Source organism: Ziziphus jujuba, chromosome 7, assembly GCF_031755915.1.
Source record: "Ziziphus jujuba cultivar Dongzao chromosome 7, ASM3175591v1".
NCBI classification, from domain to species: Eukaryota; Viridiplantae; Streptophyta; class Magnoliopsida; order Rosales; family Rhamnaceae; genus Ziziphus; species Ziziphus jujuba.
This window is the reverse complement of record NC_083385.1, coordinates 8,687,139-8,697,500: the sequence shown is the minus strand read 5'-3', so window position 1 is coordinate 8,697,500 and position 10,362 is coordinate 8,687,139. Positions and strand designations below refer to the sequence as shown.

General features: G+C 35.8%; 1 pseudogene; it reads right to left on the bottom strand.

The window, feature by feature from the left end:
- Positions 1-8,509: 8,509 nt before the first annotated feature.
- Positions 8,510-9,640, bottom strand: LOC125423947 (photosystem II protein D1-like; annotated as a pseudogene).
- Positions 9,641-10,362: the final 722 nt, after the last annotated feature.

The window sequence follows — 10,362 nt, the reverse complement described above, 5'->3', positions numbered from 1 at the left end:
TTTAATTTAAATATATATATATATATATATGGGCAAACGACGGGAATTGAACCCGCGTATGGTGGATTCACAATCCAATACCTTGATCCACTTGGCTACATCCGCCCCTATTACAAATTACAAACTTACAAATTACAAACAAATATGTCAATTTACACCATTTATCATTTTTTTTTCATTTTTCAAACTAAAAGAAGAAAAAATGGAATTGAAACCTTTAAATTTAAATGTAAAATAAAAAGAAATTGAAAAAAGGATATCGAAAACAAAAATTTCTACATAACGAAAGTATGGGTATGTTGAAGTAAAGATGAAGAGAGAAAACATCCTCTGTTCACCAATCCGATCATCTTTCAAAAGTTGGTAGAGAATAGGCTTTGATGCCAGAGGAGAGATAATTACTTTTTTGAAGAAGCCTTAAAATAAGTTCTTGCTCATGAAGCCCTTTCAGGTGCAGATGAATAAACATGCCGTTTAGCTTTGGACTCGAGCTTGTGATCCTTCTCCAAAAAATAACTCTAGTACCGTTTCACATTTTCAACTGTAGAGGGCAGTTTATGAGCTTCCAATTTTCCAGTGAAACTGGGGACCAAAAGCGCATGAGAGATAGCAAAAAGATGCATCCATTTCTAGGCTAATTTAGTGTCTTGTGGATGCTATCTATGAGGTAGTTATACATGCCCCTTGAGGGATCTGTTGGGTTTTTTAAAAGGAAATCCTACTGTTTTTCTGAGGTTAGGTTTTGAGATGAGAGTAGGATACACACATTGTCTAGATATAGTGGAGTGATCTCAAAGAGTTCTCTATTTTCATATTTATACATATAGTTTTTTGAATCATATCAAACTATATGTCTTTCTCGTTTGTTGCCACTCAACAACAGTAGGTCTTAGCTCTGCACGTTCCTAGAAATTTCACGAAATCTGAATTTGGCTGAAAAAGAAGCAATGCTATGGATACCATGAGCGATCACAATCGATAAAGAAGAATCTTTCTAAATCATTTCAGGTCAGCAGGGCCTTCAAGCATCCAAAATACAACACTGGGGTGCTCGCAAAACTGACAACCCGCTGGGGTGCTGACCCGATATAGATGAAGATCAGGTCGATCACTAGGGCTCAAACTAAAAGATTTAAGGACAACCTGGATGATTTTATACAGGGATTAATTAATACTCAAAAGGGCTTGACAAATACCTGGAGATACAAGACTCATTTTAAGCATCCAAGTGGTGGAGACTAATACAGACCCGGGTAGCTGTTTCGTGCAAATTTGGACTCTGGGCAGCAAGGAATGGTTCCAACACTTCATCAACTCAATGAATATCATTAAGAGGACATGGAATCCAGCCAAGTCAAAATCAAAAGCATCTAAAAAGGACTTGTATGGATAGCATCTCAATTTGGCCAAAAATATGCTGTTTAGCCGCTGACTTTGACTTTTCTTCTTCTTCGACTTATTCCAATCAAGAGGCAATGTGTGGGAATCATTATTAATCATATTTGGCATCATAAATGGAATATGAAAGCTGATTTGGAGCCCAAACAAGCTGGAGATTGGTCAAAAATACCTTAGTAGTCAAACTAGTCAACTAGTTTCCGAATTTGATTTTGACTTTTTGTTTTAGGAAATTAATCTTTTATTTGGTTTCTATTTATAATTTGCTTCAAAAATAAAATTAGGAAAGTTATTATTTTATTATTTTCATTGTAAATTAATTAATTCCTAATTCAAAAATAAAGCAATTAATTAATCCATATTAGATTAGGAAAGGGGTGAATTTCGGCCAAGCTAGGTTTCCTATTCTTTGGTGGCTGGTTTTACCTAGTTAGTTATGGTTTTATTTTGTAATTTTTAGCCTATTTAAGGGATTGTTTTATCAATAATAATCCGTACATTATTCATGTAGAAAATTATTTGTGAGATTGAATTCTCTTTGTTCTCTTTGAACACCTAAAACATCATTAGTGAATGAATGTTTTAGTTTGACTTATCAATAGGAGATCCATGACCTATTGTGGCATCTTCATTATACTAAGGTTTCTAATCATAGGTTGGTTAGGGGTTAAGATGACCATTATAACTTGAACATAATTAGATCCGGGCTAATATAATACGGGTTTAGGAGCAGGTCGTCCGAAGTTCATATCATTTGGTATGAGAGCCGAATTTTGTTCAGGTTTAATATATCTTTATTTTCTTTATTTGTTTTGTGTTAATCTACAATTTTAGCATTAGTTTAAGGTTTCTTCTATCATCATACACATTCTGCATATATAAAAAAAAAAGAAAAAAAAACTCATTCTTAGTTAAGTTAGGTTTTCCTAGTTTTACCATATTTCTTTGTTTCCTACTTTGTTGGTTATTTTTCATTATCGTTCTTAGTAATTTGGTTTATTGTTGAGTTTTATTTGCTGTTTTGATCTTAAATATTTGTATTCATATATTAAAAAAAAAAGAAAAAAGAAGTGTGTTTGCAGCAACATATATAGATTTACGAAAAAAAAAAAATTTGTAAATTTGTATTTTGTTGTTGGAAGTCACAGGTTTGGTGGATTTTTGGTGTGGAATTGCTATTTTTGGTGTTGATCTTTGCTAATGGAGTTGTTTTGCATTCTTTGAGTATTTAAAAAAAGAAAAAAAAGAAATCGGTTTGTTGAATTCGGTGTTTGCTGGAAATTTCTTTGAATTGCTAAATTGTTGACTATTTATTCAATATTTGGAGTTGCTGGAGATTTATTTTTGCTGCTGGATATTTGAATTTTGGGTGCTGAAAATATTGGATTAAAATTAGTTAAAGGATTTGATACAAAAACTTGAATTACAAAGGACAACAACCAACAACTATTCCTTATTTTTGTTCAAATTGATTCTTGTTCAGGTTTGAATTTCTTTTTCTAAATTTTTATTCTTGAATTCTTAATTCCTTACCATTGGTCCAGTTCTTATTTATTCTACAATTTGCTTTACTAAATTGGCTTATTTTTTGTTTAGAAAACCAAGAATTAGGTGTTTAAAAATTTACTCAGTATTGTTTGTTTTGTTGCTAATGTTTTGTTGATAAGTTTAATTAAAATATACTTGTGATCTAATTGTTGTTTTTTGGGTGTTTTAATTAGAACTTTAAGTAAATTAGTCATGTAGAAAAAAAGGCAAGAGTGTGTGAGGTTAAAAAAGGGTTAAAAGGCGAAACTAGTCTGCAAACACGAGTGTAGAGACCTTGTTTTAGTGAAACACGTAAGGGAGTGAATTTGGTGAGGTTTCATTTTATTTTTGTGTTATTTATACTAACATGGCAAATTCAAGGGTGAGAAGGGGAGATCCACCGCTAAGAATTAATGAAGAAGAATCTGCAGGATTCCAAGGTGATTCCTGCGCTACGGGAAGTGGTGAGGAAATGGACATGAAGGCTATCTTAGAGCAATTACAGTGGATGAATACTCAATTTGACCATATAAATCAAAGGATGGATAGATTAGATACATCCCAATGAATGCGGACTACAAGGTTTGATGCTCATGGAGGCCCAGGTCAAGGTCGAGAAGGCCGAGGGCGACCTAGAGAGGAATTTTGGGAAGGTAACTTTGAAGATGACTTGGAGTAAGAGTTTGATGAAAATTTTGCACTCCAAGGAAGGAAAAACCATGGGAGACCAGCAAGGAATGAAGATGATGATCTTGGGAACATCAAGGTAAACATTCCACCTTTCATGGGAAAAAGTGACCCGGAAGTTTATTTGGAATGGGAGAAGCGAATGGAGATGATTTTTTACTGTCACAACTATTTGGAGGCCAAGAAAGTTAAACTGGCAGCAATGGAATTTGGACACTGTGCACTCCAATGGTGGACTAACGAGCAAACTACCCAAGGAAGATGATATGAACCTAGGACGACCTGCTCCTAAACCCGTATTATATTAGCCCGGATCTTTAATTAAGTTCAAGTTCTAATGGAATGGACCTCAACCCCTAACCAACCTGTGGTTAGAAACCTTGGTATAATGTACACGCCACAATAGGGGATGGAAAACCTATTGATAAGTCAAGCTAAAACAACCAATTCTCTAATGGTGTTGAGTCAGGAAACTAGGAAACTAAAAATGCTAGCCTTTTGATCAAGTTGACTTTGATCAATCTTTGACTTCTTTGAGCTTAAACTCAGCTTCTAGATTCTTTTTAGGATGCCAAATAAGCTGAATATGAAGTCCCACACGTTGCCCATGCTTGGAAAAGTAAGAAAAGGCTAATACAGTAAAATACAGTAAAGTCAGCAAGCAATACAGCAAATTCGGCCAAATTGTTGATGCTGTCCGTACAAGCCCTTTTTGATTGCATTTGAGGCTGATTTAACTTGATTCCATGACCTCTCAGGCATATGTATTGAACCCATAAAGCATTGGAACCATTTCATGCTTCCCGGACTCCAAAAATGTACCAAAACCGTCACCCGAGTCTGTATCGGCTTCCACCACTTGGATGCTTAGAATAGGCTTTGTATCTTCAACTATGGACAAGCTCTGTTGAGATTGATTAGCCCCTGTATAAATACTCCCAGTTTGTCCTTAAATCTCTTAATTTGAGCTCTTGTGATTGGCCTAGTCTTCATATGTGTTGAGTCAGCACCCCAGCGGGTTATCGGTTGAGCGGGCTCGGGCGGAATCACATCAGAAGAGTTGGTGATGACTTGATTACTACATGGCGACAAATGAAAGGAGCCATGGGGAAGCAATTTGTACCATCACACGATCATAGGTTGCCGCATCAAAGACTTCAATCCTTATCTCAAGGAAATAGTTCTGTGGAGGATTATTAAAAGGAGATGGAGATGCACATGATGAGATTAACCAATCAACTATGGCAAGATGGAGGTGGTTTGAATCATGAGATAGCCAATCAACTAGAATTGCAACAATATGTGGAATTGGAGGAGATGTTGCACGTGGCTATTAAACTTGAGCATTCAAGAGGAAGGGTGTAAGCTCATGGTTTGGGGGTGTTTCCAACAAGGGAAGATCAAATCCAAGTGCTTGGAGAAGCAATCCCACCTTTGAAGCAAGACAAAAATCGAAGCTAGGTGAAGAGAGCTCCAATCGGCCAAGGAAGGATGTAAAAGCTGAATCTGTCCAAGCACCAAAGAATGAGGTAAAATATTATCCTCAACCTTCAAGATCTAGAGAAATTGTTTGTTTTAAGTGCCAAGGATGTGGACACATTGCTAGCCAATGCCCGAATAGAAGAATCATGATGTTAAAGGGTAATGGTGAGTTAGAATCGGAATGTGAGGAAAGTGGAGATGAAACCAAACAAGGAGAGGAAGACTTTGAGGAAGAAGTTGAGACCCTACATGCATCCAATGCCGAATTAAATTTGGTTTCTAGGAGAGTGCTGGATGTTTACGAGGATGAGGATCAAGTTCAAAGGGAAAACATCTTCCACACCCGATGTGAAATCCAAGGTAAGATTTGTAGTATGATAAGTGATAATGAAAGTTGTACAAATATAATTAGCAACATTGTGGTTGATAAATTAGGCTTAGCAGTAATTAAACATCCCAAACCTTATAGATTATAATGGCTTAATAATAGTGGTAAGATGAAAGTAAATAGACAAGCCAAAGTAAAATTCAGCATAGAAAAATATGTGGATGTTGTTTTGTGTGACGTTGTGCCAATGCATGCCAGACATATTCTATTAGATAGGCCATGGCAATTTGATAAAGATGCTATTCATTATGGTCGAGAGAATTGTATTGTTTTTAGATTTAAAAGTAAAAAGGTCAAGTTGGAACTATTAACTCCCAAGGAGGTGTATAGAGGTCAACTACAAATACAACAAAAGAGGGAGGCCGAAAAGATCAAAGAGAAAGCAAAGATGGCACACATGACTTCACCATCCATCCAAGAAGGTAGGTCAGAGTTTGCTGTCCAAGGTAAGTGTTCCAAACCTAAACTTAAGGGGAAAGAAAGAGACAAGGCAAGAGTGATAAAAGATATGAAAAGGCCAAGATTGGAGTGAGAAAGGAAGAGAAACCCGAGAGTACAAGAAAGCTGAAAAAAACCGAGAGTGAGGGACAATCCGAGAGGAAGAAAGGAAAAGAAAGGAAGGAGAGAAAAAATAAAAAAATTTATCTTAGTTTTGGTGATGTTAATAAAGCAATTGTAAGTATGACATAATTGCTTTTTATGATTTATAAAGATGCTTATTTAAAGATGTTTTTGTTGTATAGAACTTTATCTACATTGTTGAGAGCTTTTCTTAGTGGAAATTTTAAAATTTAGGAAGGATTATTTGCTAACTTTAAAAAATGCGATTTTTGTCGAAATAAGCTGGTATTTTTAGGATTTGTTGTGATAGTGTTTGACCTAGGAGATTGGTTTTGGTTCCCACAACAACAAAAGTCAAAACTTATGCCACGAGGGGATGGACTTTTTCATGTCTTGGAATGGATCAATGAAAATGCTTACAAACTAGATTTGCAAGGTGAGTATAATTTGAGTGCTACATTTATTGTTACTGGCATATTTCATTTTGCTGCAGGTGATAATTTAGATTTGAGGGCAAATCCTTTTCAAGAGGAGGGAAATGATGAAAATCTGCCCGTGCCCGCACAACCAACAACCCGCTGGGGTGCTGACCCGATACAAATGAAGATCGGGCCGATCACTAGGGCTCAAACTAAGATCTTTAAAGAAAATCTGGATGCTTTTATACAGGGAGTAATTAATTCTCAAAAGGGCTAGGCAGTACCTGAAGATACAAGACCCATTTCAAGCATCGAAGTGGTGGAGACCGATATGGACCCGGGTAGCTGTTTCGTGCAAATTTGGACTCCGGAGAGCAAGGAATGGTTCCAACACTTCATGAACTCAATGAATATCATTAAGAGGATATGTAATCCATCCAGGTCATAATGAAAAGCATCTAAAAAGGACTTGTACGGACAACATCTCATTTGGCCGAAAATGTGCTGTTTAGCTGCTGACTTTAACTTTTCTTCTTCTTTGACCTATTCCAATCGAGGGGCAACGTGTGGGAATCATTATTAATCATATCTGGCATTCTAAATAGCATATGGAAGCTGATTTGGAGCCCAAACAAGCTGGAGATTGGTCAAAGATACCTTAGTAGTCAAACTAGTCAACTAGTTTTCTAATTTGATTTTCACTTTTTGTTTTAGGAAATTAGTCTTTTATTTGGATTCTATTTATTTATTTTCTGGAAAAATCAATTTAGGAAAATGATTATTTTATTATTTTCATTGTAAATTAATTAATTCCTAATTTAAAAATAAAGGAATTAATTAATCCAAATTAGATAAGGAAATGGGTGAATTTCGGCCAAGCTAGGTTTTCTATTCTTTGGTGGCTGGTTTTACATAGTTAGTTAGGGTTTTATTTTGTTATTTTTAGCCTATTTAAGGGCTTGTTTTATCAATAATAATCCGTACATTATTCATGCAGAAAATTATTTGTGAGATTGAGTTCTCTTTGTTCTCTTTGAATACCTAAAACACCATTAGTAAATGAATGTTTTAGTTTGACGTATCAATCGGAGATCCCCAAAATAATAGCTTACTTGTGGAACTTGGTACTTTAATGGGGTATTCTTGTACAGCTTGGCCCTTTCCCCGACGCACTGCCATCGAATCTACTAGTCCTCCTCAAACCTAATGGGATAGAATTCCTTGCGAATTACTATTCTCTGAGCTTAGGAAAATTATTCTATAAAATAGCCCACGCTAGGCATCTGATTTTTTAAGAATTTCCTATGTTAAACATATGGGCCCAGCTGTATTTAATTTGAACTAATTAGAATATCATGACCCATGATCCTTAGGAAGGGCTCGATCCCAAACCGGGCTCCGCTCAAGGTGATGGATGACTATCCTTATTTCTTTTCCTTACGTTAATCAATCAAAAGTAAGTGGACTTGAATTGAATCATGACTATATAAGCTATTCTGGTATTAAGATTTGATATAGATGGAATCGTGGAAGCGGACCTTTGATTTCCTTGGACCACGTAAGAATTCATTGTCCGATTGAATCATCTTGTTCTTGGATGCTCCATAGAAACCCATCGCTATTCCTTTCCTCCACCAAGAAAGGTTCATTCCAAAATCACAACTCTTGTGATTCATTATGGTAATGCAATGCAAGTGATTTGATCATCATTAGGTGGTGAGAAACCATGCCTTTTGACGAAAGAGGGGCATTACACCTGATAAAGACACCAGTCTACCCTCCATAGGGGGCTAGCTTGCTGCCACTGGTGGTGGTCGTGCAAAGGGTCCAAGGGACACATATCCGGGGGCAAGTAAAAAAAAAATCCAATAGTTCCATTTTCCTTATTATTCATAAATAGAAAATCAAGACAAACGAGGCACTATGGTAAAGAAAAAAATTAAAGTAAAAAAACTCCTAAAGGAGCAATACCAAACTTCTTTCTAGAACAAGAAATTGATTATTGCTCCTTTATGTTCAATAACTCAGTATACACTAATACCAAATCTTATCCGTTTGTAGACGGAACTTCGACCGCAGCTAGATCTAGGGAGAAGTTATGAGCATTACGTTCATGCATAACTTCCATACCCAAGTTAGCACCGTTGATAATATCAGCCCAGATATTAATTACACAACCTTGACTATCAACTACAAATTGGTTGAAATTGAAACCATTTAAGTTAAAAGTCATAGTGCTAGTACCTAGCAGTGAACCAAATACCTACTACAGGTCAAGTAGCTAGGAAGAAGTGTAAAGAGTGAGAGTTGTTGAAACTAGCATATTGGAAGATCAATCATCCAAAATAACCATGAGCAGCTACGATATTGTAGGTTTCTTCCTCTTGACCGAATCTGTAACCTTCATTAGTAGATTATTTTTCTGTGGTTTCCCTTATCAAACTAGAAGTTACCAAGGAACCATGCATTGCACTGAATAGAGAGCCGCTGAATACACCAGCTACGCTTAACATGTGAAATGGGTGCATAAGGATGTTGTGCTCATCTTGGAATACAATCATGAAGTTGAAAGTACTAGAGATTCCTAGAGGCATACCGTCAGAAAAGCTTCCTTGACCAATTGGATGGATCAAGAGAACAGCATTAGTAGCTGCAACAGGAGCTGAATATGCAACAGCAATCCAAGGGCACATATCCAAATGGAAACTAAGTTCCCACTCACAACCCATATAACAAGCTACACCAAGTAAAAAGTGTAGAAAAATTAGCTCATAAGGACCACCATTGTATAACCATTCATCAACAGAAGCCGCTTCCTATATCGGTAAAAATGCAAACCTATCGCTACATAAGTAGGAATAATGGCACCAAAAATAATATTGTTTCCATAAAGTAGAGATCTTGAAACATGTTCACGAATACCATCAATATCTACCGAAGGGGCAGCAATGAAAGCAATAATAAATACAGAAGTTGTGTTCAATAAGGCAGGGATCACCAAAACACCAAACCATCCAATGTAAAGACGATTTTCAGTGCTGGTTATCCAGTTACAGAAGTGACCCCATAGGCTTTCGCTTTCGCATCTCTCTAAAATTGCAGTCATGGTAAAATCTTGGTTTATTAAATTATTAATCATCATGGACTCCCAAGCACATGAATTTTCTATAAATAGATAATCGAGGGCTTGTTATTCAACAGTATAACATGACTTATATACCCATGTCAACCAATATTCAACATCCAAAGATATATCGAGGTTTTTATATATCTAGATTCATCCTTTTTTTTTTCTTTTTTAATAAACTAATTAAATAAATTGAATAAAATAAAATAAAAATAAATAAGTTACAAAATTTGGATTAAAATTCGGATTTAATTTAAATGCATATGATTTTGATAGAATCATTAGAATGGGTTGCCCCGGACTCGATCTTGGAACTAGTCGGATGGAGTAGATAACTTACTTCGTAGAATTAGAAAATAAGAAAAAAAGGTAAAAATCGCTCCCCAAACTGTGCTTGCATTTTTCATTGCACACAGCTTTCCCTATGTATACATCTAAAATCCGGCTCCTTCCCTAGACAAGCCTCTAAGAAAGTTGAATATTTAGTTGATCAACCCTTACTCTTACTGCATGAACATTTCATAATAGACGACTAAATAAATTTTTTGTTATCTCTTCAGCATTTAGGGATAATTTCCATTTCCATAGTCGAACAACCAATCATTCATGATTGACCAGATCATTGATGCAAACAATATCCAAATACCAAATTCACCCTCTATATAACCTTCGAAAAGTTGAATAACTTCTTGGAAAAATCAAAGAAAGAACCCCTTCTTCCTACGTAAAGAACTCTTCGAATAATTCCAAACCTAATCTTTTCAAAAAAACCC